Here is an 11,543-nt window from a genome sequence, read left to right on the forward strand (position 1 = left end):
CGGGGAGAAGATTTCTATGAGTAGTTTTTTGCTCTGACACAGGAGGGATCAGTAGCAGACTACCGAGAGCGATTTGAGCACCTAGCTAGCAGGGTGGAGCGACTCTCATATACAATATTGGAGGAAAATTTCATGAAAGGGCTGAAGGCGGAGATCCGAGCAGCAGTGAAGATTTTGATGCCTCGTGACTTGGGGGAGGCCATGAAGTTGGCCCAACTGGTGGAAAATCATAGGAATTTGGAGAGGGAAGCCAGGAGTAGCAGCACCGGGGGGACTTACAGGATGACGACCACTCATCTAGCACCTAAAGGTCCTGCAACAGGAGGGAGTCAAGAGGCCACCAAGGAGAAGACAGACGGAGGAGGAAGCGGGGAAAATTTCAAGTGACAGACGAAGAAGGAGATGCAGGAGAAGAGGGCTAAGGGGTTGTGCTTCAGGTGCGATGAAAAATACACGCCAGGGCATCGGTGCAAGGACCGAACTCTTCAGGTTATCACCGTCTGTGATGATGAGGAAACTAAGGGAGATGAGCAGACAGAGGAAGATGGAGGAGAAGCTACACTTGGATTTAGCGAAGGTTTCCCTGCACTCAATGTTAGGATTCACTACGAATCATACCATGAAGGTGAAGGGGGAGATAGAGAACAGGGAGGTGGTGGTGCTGATAGATAGTGGTGCTACTCACAACTTCATTTCCACCCAGGTCATCGACCAATTGGGAGTGAGATTGGTGGATACCAGCTGCTACGGGGTGATGATGGGTACTGGAAAGGTGGAGAAAGGCTAGGGGATTTGCAAATGAGTGCGACTGACGATCCAAGGGATTCAGGTGAAGGAAGATTTTCTTCTACTAGAGCTTGGGAGTACAGATGTCATCCTGGGGATGAAATAGCTGCAAACTTTGGGAGACACCAAAGTAAATTGGGGAGCACTCACGATGGAGTTGATGGTAGATGGAAGGAAGGTGGTGATATAGGGAGATGCGGGGCTTTCCAAATCCCTGGTTTCTCTTAAAACGAAGGTGAGGGATATTCAGTTGGCCGGCGGATGGTATTTGGTGGAGCTGCACAGTTTGGAGGGAGTGAGATTGGAGAAGGGAGGGGACATACCCCTCTCCACTCGGCCGTTGACTCAGCAGTTCCAAGAGGTTTTAGTCACCTCAGGGATTGCCACCGCAAAGGGAGCAGGAGCACGCCATTGTATTGAGGGAGGGAGTGTCACCCATCAGTGTACGACTGTATCGCTACCCTCAGTTCCAGAAGGATGAAATCGAAAAGTTGATTAGAGAAATGCTGGAGGCAGAAATAATCAGACCCAGCATCAGTCCCTTCTCTAGTCTGATTCTATTGGTGAAAAAGAAGGATGGCAGCTGACGTTTCTATGTGGACTATAGAGCACTCAACAAGAAAATTGTACCTAACAAGTTTCCTATACCATCCATTGATGAGTTGCTAGATGAATTGAGTGGAATAGTGATCTTCAGCAAGATAGACTTGAAATCAGATTACCATCAAATCCGGATGAAGGAGTACGTTCACAAGACGGCCTTTAGAACTCATGAGGGACATTATGAGTTCTTGGTGATGCCATTTGGCCTTATCAATGCACTCGCTACCTTCCATACCCTTATGAAAAAGGTTTTCAAACCTTATCTCAGACGATTATTATTGGTATTCTTTGATGACATCCTGTTCTACAACAGGATGGAGGAGGAGCATTGGGAGCATTTGAAAAAGGTCTTAGAGGTACTGCAAGAGCACCAGCTAAGGACCAACTTGAAGAAATGTTGCTTCACACAAGTCAGTGTCGAGTAGTTAGGCCATGTGGTATCAAAAGAATGGGTGACAGCAGATCAGTCTAAGATTGAGACAATATTAAAGTGGCTAGTGCCAAAAAATCTAAAGGAGCTGAGGGGATTTCTAGGACTGATAGGATACTACAAAAGGTTTGTAAAAGGGTACAGCACCATAGTATGGCCGCTCACTGAGCAGTTGAAGAAGGACAAGTTCCTATGGGGGGAGGCGATCATGTCAGCATTTGAGAGCCTGAAGATGGCAATGACTACGGTGTCGGTCCTAGCTTTGTTAGATTTCACTCATACTTTCATTGTGGAGACAGATGCGTCCGGGTACGGGCTGGGTGCAGAGTCATAGGCCAATTGCCTATTTCAGCCATGTATTAACTGCTAGAGCCAGGCTGAAGTCAGTTTATGAAAGAGAATTGATGGCTATCGTTTTGGCCATCCAGAAGTAGCGACCCTACCTACTTGGGAGGCATTTTATTGTCAGGACAGATCAGCGGAGCTTGAAATATCTGTTGGAACAACGGATGGTGACAGAGGAGCATCAAAGGTGGCTATCCAAGTTGCTTGGGTACGATTTTGAGATTCAATATAGGCCAGGGGTGGAGAACAAGGGGCAGATACTTTGTACAGATGTATGGGGGAGCTGCAGACAGTGGCACTATTGATGCTTGACTGGGAGGACATCAGAGAAGAAAGTGCTAGAGATAAAGGGTTGTGAAAGACCAGGACTGATTTATTAAAAGAAAAGGGTAGCCACCCAGGGTATTCTTTCAAGGGAGACAAACTACTATATCATGGGAGATTTGTGATGCCCCGGACCTCGATCCACATCCTAAACTTACTCCAAGAGTTTCATGAAAGTGTTGTGGGGGGCATTCAGACGTACAGAAGACATATAGGAGGCTAGTTGCGGAGCTGTATTGGAAAGGGATGCATAAAGATAGGGGTGTCAATTCGGGTCAGCGGGTCGGGTTCGGGTCGAACCCGAAACTGACCCGGCACTGTTCGGGTCAACCCGAACCCGACCCGTTTTTAAAAACGGGTCAGGTTTCCTGACCCGAACCCGACCTGACACAAATGACCCGAATTTGATCTAAAATTGCTAATTTTCGGGTCAAAATTCGATTTTCGGGTCAAAATCGAGTCAAAATCGGGTCAAAAATGGGCCGACCTCGGGTTTTCGGGTCAAATATGAGTTTTCGTGTCACTTTCGGGTCAATTTCGGATTGCTGGGTCAACCCGAACCCGACCCGATTTTTAAAACGGGTTGATTTGTTCAACCCGAACCCGACCCGATTCGGGTTCGGGTCGTGTTTCGGGTCGTGTCAAAAATTGAGCAGTAGCATATCGATTGAAACTACCACCAACGGTGACTATACATCCAGTTTTTCACGTATCGCAATTGAGAAAGGTCATTGGTGACTATAAAGCCAACCCCGAGCTACCAGTGACACTTACGGAAGAGTTATGGTGGTTTTGGAACCCTTGGAACTGATGGGGGTTCGCAAATTGGTGACTATAAAGCCAACCCCGAGCTACCAATGACACTTACTGAAGAGTTAGAGGTGGTTTTGAAACCCTTGGAGCTGATGGGGGTCGCCAGAAAGAAAAGGGAACTAAGAAAGTGTTGATCTAGTGGAAGAAGCTTCCTGACTATGAGGCCACGTGAAAGCCATACGAGAGGATGAAATAGCAGTTTCTTGGTTTTCACCTTGAGGATAAGGTGATTCTTTGGGAGGGCTGTATTGATGTATCGATTCAGGCTGAACCGGCCCAGCCAATTCAGCAGGTCTACAGGAGGTGAAATTCATCCACCTCCCTTGGCTTGGCCCGAGCATAGGGTGGGCCCCACTTATCCGTTGTTTTCAAAATATAAACAGAGGGGGCGGTTAGGGCTTGGGAGGGAAAATATATTAGAAAATCTTTTGTATTAAAGGGGATCAGGGGGATTAGGAGTTTTTTATGTTTTGATTGATTGGGAAATTAGGGTTCTTGGTGCTTGGGCTCTAGACTCTCTTGTCTAGAGATTTGGGAGAGACGATCCTTCTCTCGAATTGAGGATCTCTTATATCTTACTTGGAGTTTGTTCTTTTTGCTTTCTATAAAGACATTTTTATCATGTGCTTGCTTTTATACGACGTTTCTACGTTTTTCTCACTATTTTTACTGATTTTGGTTAGGTTTGCTTGCAAACTCAAGTAGATCCGATATGATTACTTGCGAACTCAAGTATTTCCTATCAGCTGGCATGTCAAGAAATGAACTTAAGTTCAAGCCTGATCCTCTGTCAACAAATAGGAAAACATGGCTTGAGTCATCGAATAAATACATAATCGTAGCATCGACCAAAGTATTTGATTTTATATGTTCATATTAGGCCTTCAAGTTAGTGCATAACAATTTACTGAATAAAGCAATGGGCAATCTGTAGTATTTGCCACACCATCAGATCCGTAATATCCATGCAAGCGGACAGAAGGCATTTACAAATTTTTAAATGAAACCCAATGCACCAACACGCCATGCCACCAGATCTACAACACTCGTACAAGCAGAAAAGAGTCTACGAACTTCCAAATAGAGTGTCGCACACATTTAACTGACAATTGCTCGCATAGCTGATCAACATCAAATATTTTAAAATGCCCCCACACATACACTATAATATGTATACACATAAACACAAAGAAATGCATATGCAATCATATACCCACATGGGCCCCGACAAGCATGTTATGAGTACACACATGACATCTGAGGATGTTGTGCGGATCAAGAAATAAACTTAACTTCAAGTCCGATCCTCCTATGCGAGTATATAGAGTCGATACGGTTCGAACTATCAAACAAATACACGGTCATGACGTTGACCGAGATATTTATTCTATACGTTAATATTAGACCTTCAAGACATATAACCCAAAAAAAATATCAATAAAGGCATAAAGCCGACAATGAACCCGATCCTTTCTTAGCAGATTGATGCTATCAAGAATTTCTGTACTTTTTATTTTATTTGAACAATAGTATATTTTGTTTTCTATTTTATTTTCTTTTCTTTTTTAGCTATCCAATGATGGGAAAGCATCCAATGATCATGGTAGATTGTGCATAAGGCTTGGTAGACCTTTGGTTTGCTAGCTCGATTGGTCCTTGGCCACTGATGGTTCACGGGTTGGCTGTTGGTTCTCGGGTTGGCTGTTTTGGAGCACATGGCATTGAGCTTGTTCTTTTAGTTGCTTGAAGCTGGAGTTTAGTAGCTCATTAATTCCAAAAAGGTACCTCATTAAGAAGATTTACTTTTGGAGTGGCCTTGTCCCTTCCCCTTCCCCTTTTCTTCTTGTCTCTTAGAGAACCGTGGCTTGCTCTTTATTGGTGGCTGAATTCAAAGCATTAGAATTTATAAAAAAGTGCTTTTTCCCTTGGGAGTCCAACCGGCCTCTGATTTTTAGAACTGGGATGTTTTTCCCGTGGATGTGCTGCTTTGAATTCTCGGCCTGCTGCTGGCTCCTTGGTTCCGTGAAATGCTGGGCTGTTTTTCCAAAATGGCTCTTGGAAATCCTATGAAAAATAAATGCTTGGGATGTTGTGAGCATTATCTCAGGTGGCTTTTGGCATTCCTGTTTTATGCCTATAAATATAAGATGAAGATTGAGAAAGAAATCAGTTGATATTTGTGAGCATATTTGCTATTAACCTGCGGGTTTATTCGGAAATCTTGCGGGCTCTTTCCACCCTTCTTTTCTCATCCCCTCTGGAAATCCTGCGGGCTCTTTCCACCCTTTCTTCTCGGGCTTCTAACCTCTTCGTCTCTCCGCAAGTGCCACTCCATCTGTATCCTTCTTCTCAACAGTAAAGCAACTTTAGGGTGTCGTGTCTTAGTTGATTCAGAAGCATTTGGACAGTCTTGCAGTGGTGGACCATCGATTTGCTAGTCTTATGCACTTCTCTTATTTAATCTACTATTCGATGCATGTGAGGAACCCGCTCTGACGGTTGTCTGAGGATAGCGTTTTTTTTTTTATTTCTTTAAAATCTCCTAGTTTTCTAGTTGTGTTTGTCAAGTTTTAGTTGTCTGCTTTTATTTTAATAAAGTTTGTTTTAAGTTATATCCATTGCGTCTGTTTCTTCTTGTGTGTCTACATCACAGATACACATAATTGACAAAGTTCAATAAATAATTACAAAAATACCCCCTAAATACCTATATGGGCTTAGGCGAGTGTGTTATGGGTACACATGTGACGTCTAAGGATGTTGCGCGGGTCAAACAATAAACTTAAGTTTAAGCCCGTTCTTCTCACTTAAGCAGATGAGAGTTGACATGGCTCAAGCTATCAAACAAATGTACGGGTTGCAGTGTTAGCCGAGATATTTATTTTATGCATTCATATTAGACCTTCAAGGCCTATGAACAATGAAAACTCACCAATAAAAACATAAAGTCGACAATGAACCTGATCTTTTGTTGGCAAGTTGACAGAGTCGACAAGGTTTAATCCACAAATAAAATTACTCATAAATGTACCCCGATGATGGCCGTGTTGAACATAGATCTTAACCTGAAGGGTTAATTCACAAATATTTCAAAATGCTTCCCAAATACCCACGAAAGCTCAAAATTCTAAAAATTCAAAATATTTAAAATTGAAATCAATCATCAACCACTTAAAGCAAAACTCATCCATTCTCCGCAACTGTTTGCTGAGGTGGACAAATTTGAAAATACATTTTAACTCACAAAGAGCTAATGTCTGGTCGAGAATATCACTAGGATTCATTCTCAAACAGTCTCTTGCAAGCAAGGACGTGGCACATGTCCTCTAACCAGTGATTTTTTCATCAAATGACACCGCAGGCAAACGGTTATATCCAGGGCCTTTTGAACCTGGTTTGCCTCCAAATTCCACCACTAAAGTACAGTCATGACCAAAACTCATATGCTCCCCAATGACACTAAATCCTTGAGATATAAATTAATAAGATATCATCAATAGGGCACAAAACTCTCTGTCACCTAAGGTGGATTTAAATTTTTCCTCTAAGACAAACAGCTACCACAGGTCTACAAGGTCCCCTTGGACGACGCAACTCATGGCTGCCGACAAGGATCCTTCTGTCATGTTAAGTCGATTACCTCCTCTAACTAAGTAAACCAGGGACCATGATGACCCAGGATGCAGAATCATGGGATATTGATCGGGTCCATCATCCATTCCCCTACGATCCGCTGTAAGTGCAAGATGGTGAAATTTATATTTTAAATATCAAATTTCCAAAACAAAAACCCATGATGCTACTATATGTCATATACCATGTATTTCTATATATCTAATTGACTATTAGCCTTAATCAAAAGTTATCTCTCGTTATTGGTAGGGGTAATTAAATATAGGGGCTTGCGCCTATAAGAAAGAAGAACACAGATCATAAAGTCCTTGCAAAATGAGGGCGAAATCTCTGGGTAGTGTCTTATCTACAAACTCAATCTGTCTTTTAAAATTTTAATTCGGAACTTAATCCATTAAAACTCCCCCAAAAGCAGGGGAGGCCAGGGCTCGAATTTTCAGAGCCCACATTCAATGAACATCATTTCCTCTAAAAATAGAATTTTGGTAGTGTACTAGCTCTATATATGGCCTTTTTAATAACATTTATAGCAAACAATAATAATGGCACTAAGCTCTCCTTAAACAATTTAAGCCTGTTTGATAAAATTCTATTTAATATTAAAGACAAAGTATAGCACAATATATATTAATGCAGGAAAAAAATTATTTTGTAAAGCAAGAAATACTTTCAAATAAGAATAAGTACACAAAACTCAAAAAGTTTAAATTGTGAATGAATCAATGAGGTGGAACTGAGAAAAAGGAAGAGAAAAAGAAAAAGGGTTGGTTGCAACTTACTTAATACAAACCAGTGGTAGATGGAACAATTGGGACTAACATAGAGGCCAAAAGCCGCCTAGGTTGGAGTCACGATGTGGACAATTGAGTTGAGAGCAATTTCAATATTTTCCACAAAGTGCACTAGTTTATCTTAGATTCAAGTCATAACCTTGAATCAATCAAGGCAAGGAGATGACCATTTCAAGGGTACGAAGATCAAGTGGCGGGTGTGTGGATTCAAATTTTGTAGTTACTACTTTAATGTGCAACATTTTTGCTATAGATATCATTAAAAGGTTTTTACTTTAATTACTCGACAATTAAGACAAATAAGTTTATTGAGCAGTGCAAGCCATTCAAATATTTGGAAGCTCGTAGTGCTCGGCTCCAACAGGATCAGACAAAGGAGACCCATATTTGCCGCAATATTAAGTAAAATGATAGAAATGTTATATATGGCTTAATTTGGTTCAATCCATATGGCAACATCACTTATGAGATATATTGAACAGGATATATTTAATCCTTATTTGGCCTAATGGAGATTTGAGCAAAATTGCAATAAGACATATGTATGTCCTCAGATTTCATACACACTGGATTCCATAGAGGATATAATGTCTAAGAAATCGCACTTGACGAAAATCCATTCTTGTGATTGCTACTTTAAAGGATTTTGGAATGAGTGCCCTCAAAATTGATAACCTCAAATCTTGTGCCTCTTCTTGCTTCTAGAAAATCAAGAGAGATTTAGTAGTTATAAGAAGAGATTCTTGGCACTTGAAGACAAAGCAAATTGATCACTCTTTTTTTTTCTCTTTTTTTCCATACATACCATTTCAAATCTAGGTTTTTTTGAGAATTTGGCAGCTTGAATGCTGAATGCAAGTTAATCTCTTGGGGGTTATTTTTCTTCTACTTTTATAATGCTCCAACTTTGTATGTCACAATTGTGGCTTCTATGTTTGTTTGCGGATCCGATCCTCTCTCCTCTCATATGTACCCTCCTTTTGGTTGTTCACCTTTTATTTTCTTTTATTGCACAACATTCTGGATTCTAGTGACACTTCCTCTTCATGTATTTTGGCTTCGTTGTCACATCCTTTTATTGATGGCCAATGTCGCCCACATTTTAAAAACAAAAAAAACAAAAAGCTCAAGCTATCTTCTCCACAAAATAAAAATGCTCAGCAAACTCACAGATATGAGATTACGAAACAAAAACAGAAACAAAAAATTAAAAAAATTAAAAAATTTCATTTCCTGCGCGAGAATTCATGAGAGTTCCAAGCATTTTTTTTTTCAATGTGCTGAGCAAATTTTATTCCTCAATATACTTCTTGGCAGTGGGAACCTTAGTTGTCTTAAGATAAAAAAAAAAAATAGCACCTTCTTACTCTGACGTTGACTTTCATTCAAGACAGATATATTAGAGTAATTCAAGCTCAACCGAATCGTTCATAGAAGAAATTTTCTTAAGCCATATTTCCCAAAAAAAAAAAAAATTTAATCCAGAGCTGCAAATCAGGCATATAGGCAAGTCAACAAAAAGTTTGGGTCTGTAATTATAAAACACAAAGATTTAAATGACTAAAACAATGAAGAAGACAGTTTCAATGAGCAAGGTCTATCCTAAAAAATCTGGATGAGAAAGTTTTAATAAACAATAGTAGAAGAGTATGCATTTTCCAGTCCGAACTAATACTGTACTCATATAGAACAGAAGACATACGACGCGGCCAGCTAAGTCTAATCACCCCAAATATTTAATCAAGTTGAGGAAAAAACAAGAGACATGTCACTCTCAGAAACCTAGACGCCAGCACTGTTTCAACCACATTTAATGACAGTAAAAAACTGAATTTCCCATAAGAAAATCAAATTTATCCGCAGGAGCAAAAGCATGTCAGTTGGCAAGTTAGCATTAATGGTTTCAGCAATAAAAAAACTTCGGCAAAACAAACAGTTCGAGAGTCCCATAACCTTCTCACATAAACAAAAACAACAAATAAAGAACTAATCAAAACAAATCGACCACTTCCAAATTACGACGATTTTGAATAGTCCAATCATGGATGCTGGAGAAGACAACTTTAAATCTCAAACCAAGGAACGAAAGGAAAGCAAAATCCATGAGTCCTCCAAATGATAAAAACTCAAATGATCCAGTGAAAACCATATTCAAAACCGATCGAATCAGTAAAGCGAACAGTGTAAAAAGAAAGAAACGAATCTGCAATGGCGAACCCCTGAACTCCAATCCAGAAAAGTTAAAGGGCAGAAAATATAAGAACTGGATAAAGAAAACTCACCGGATGAAATGCAGCTAACGATACTCGAATTCCTCAAGCTGATTTCGTTTTCCCACAACGAGATTGAATGATACAAGAGAATAAGAACAAGAACTCTGCCTCTCTCTCTACTCTTTCTTTTCCGCTGCCAAGTCAAACTCGATCAGCTGAGGCGCATAGCTCGCTCAGAGTGCGAAGCGTGAGAACTGAACTGTACCAAGTAGAGAGAGAGAGAGAGAGAGAGAGAGAGAAAGAGAGCGCGAAGCGGGCTCTCTAACAAGCTTTGCGTTAGGTGCAACCCATAAAAGCCAGACGTTGTGAAGGGCCAAAGCCGCTCGCTTTCTTTGAGATTTGTAAACCATTTCGGTGTTAACGACCGACACCTATTTATTGCTACTAATGACGTTTTATTCGAAAATAAATTGATTAAAGCTTCTGTGGTTTTTCATCTCCCACGTACAAGATATTTTTTTATAAATAAAAAAGAATGTAAAATGGGAAAAATCACTGTCAAGTGCCATCTATAAATTTTATTTTATTTACAATAAAATTTATTTGCATATTTGTCCTCCTTGATGATTATTTTTAGGAGTTTAAATAAATAATGTCATCAATTAATTCAGCTCAGATTAGGCCTAAAAATTTCAGGTTCAAGCTAACACGTTTAATAAATGAGTCGAAATAGGGTCGGTCATGCATTCCAACTCTTTTAATAAACAGACCATATTCGAGTTGACATGCCAACTCATTTTTATCCGAAAATGACATGTCTAATTTTTTTTTTTCAAAACTTTTTTATTTGTTAATATCATATTCTAATTTTTTAACAAGTAATATGAAATCTATGACAGCAAGGTTATAAAAATATTTTTAATATTTTTATATACTTTTTATTTTTAATAAAGTATTATTATTATTTATTATTTATTAAAATAACAGCATAGCTAAATTATGACTTTTATCCTTCTAATTTTTTTGTTTAATTTTTATATAATCATAAATTATATTAGGATATTAAAAGTTGAAATAGATTTTTTTATTATGATTATAATAAAAGGTTGGCTATAAAATAGAAGTAGGCATTAGTGTATGAATGTAATTTTAGTCATTACATTGAGAAAAATATATTTGATAGTATTGATATTGAAAAAATTATTATTTTTTATATATTGAGTAAGCATTATAAGTTATAATTTTTTTGTCATCTTATATTTGACCTTTTTAAAATAATTATTATAAACAAAAAAAAAAAATTTAAACTATCAATATTGGCCTCAAGTTTGGATAAAAATTTTTGAAAGAATATTTTTAAAAAATAATTTGTGTCCCTACTAAAAAAATTCCTGCCTTCACCACTAGTTGACAGAATGGATATTTAGTTGCTATTGCATTAGGTTCAAGTCATCTTTTTTCACCAGTTTATTAAACCAGACGGGTTCGAGTTCATTGAATTCGAGTCGAGCCAATTTCTACTCGGACCCAAACCTGAACTGTTAACCCGTTTTGACACCTCTTATTATATTGAGAATTTGATCAAAATAAAAAAAATGTGCTAAA

The 11,543-nt window shown here is 39.1% G+C and overlaps 1 protein-coding gene across 1 annotated transcript in view; it reads right to left on the reverse strand.

The window, feature by feature from the left end:
* The window catches only part of LOC110092317 (filament-like plant protein 4), a 30,983-nt gene extending 20,678 nt beyond the window's left edge, over positions 1–10,305 (reverse strand). The window contains exon 1 of the mRNA XM_020816818.2: positions 10,008–10,305. The gene's annotated coding sequence lies outside the window, so the exon portion shown is untranslated. The remainder of the gene's footprint in view (positions 1–10,007) is intronic.
* Between the last annotated feature and the right edge of the window lie 1,238 nt (positions 10,306–11,543).

This window comes from Dendrobium catenatum, unplaced genomic scaffold (assembly GCF_001605985.2).
Source record: "Dendrobium catenatum unplaced genomic scaffold, ASM160598v2 fragScaff_scaffold_943, whole genome shotgun sequence".
NCBI classification, from domain to species: Eukaryota; Viridiplantae; Streptophyta; class Magnoliopsida; order Asparagales; family Orchidaceae; genus Dendrobium; species Dendrobium catenatum.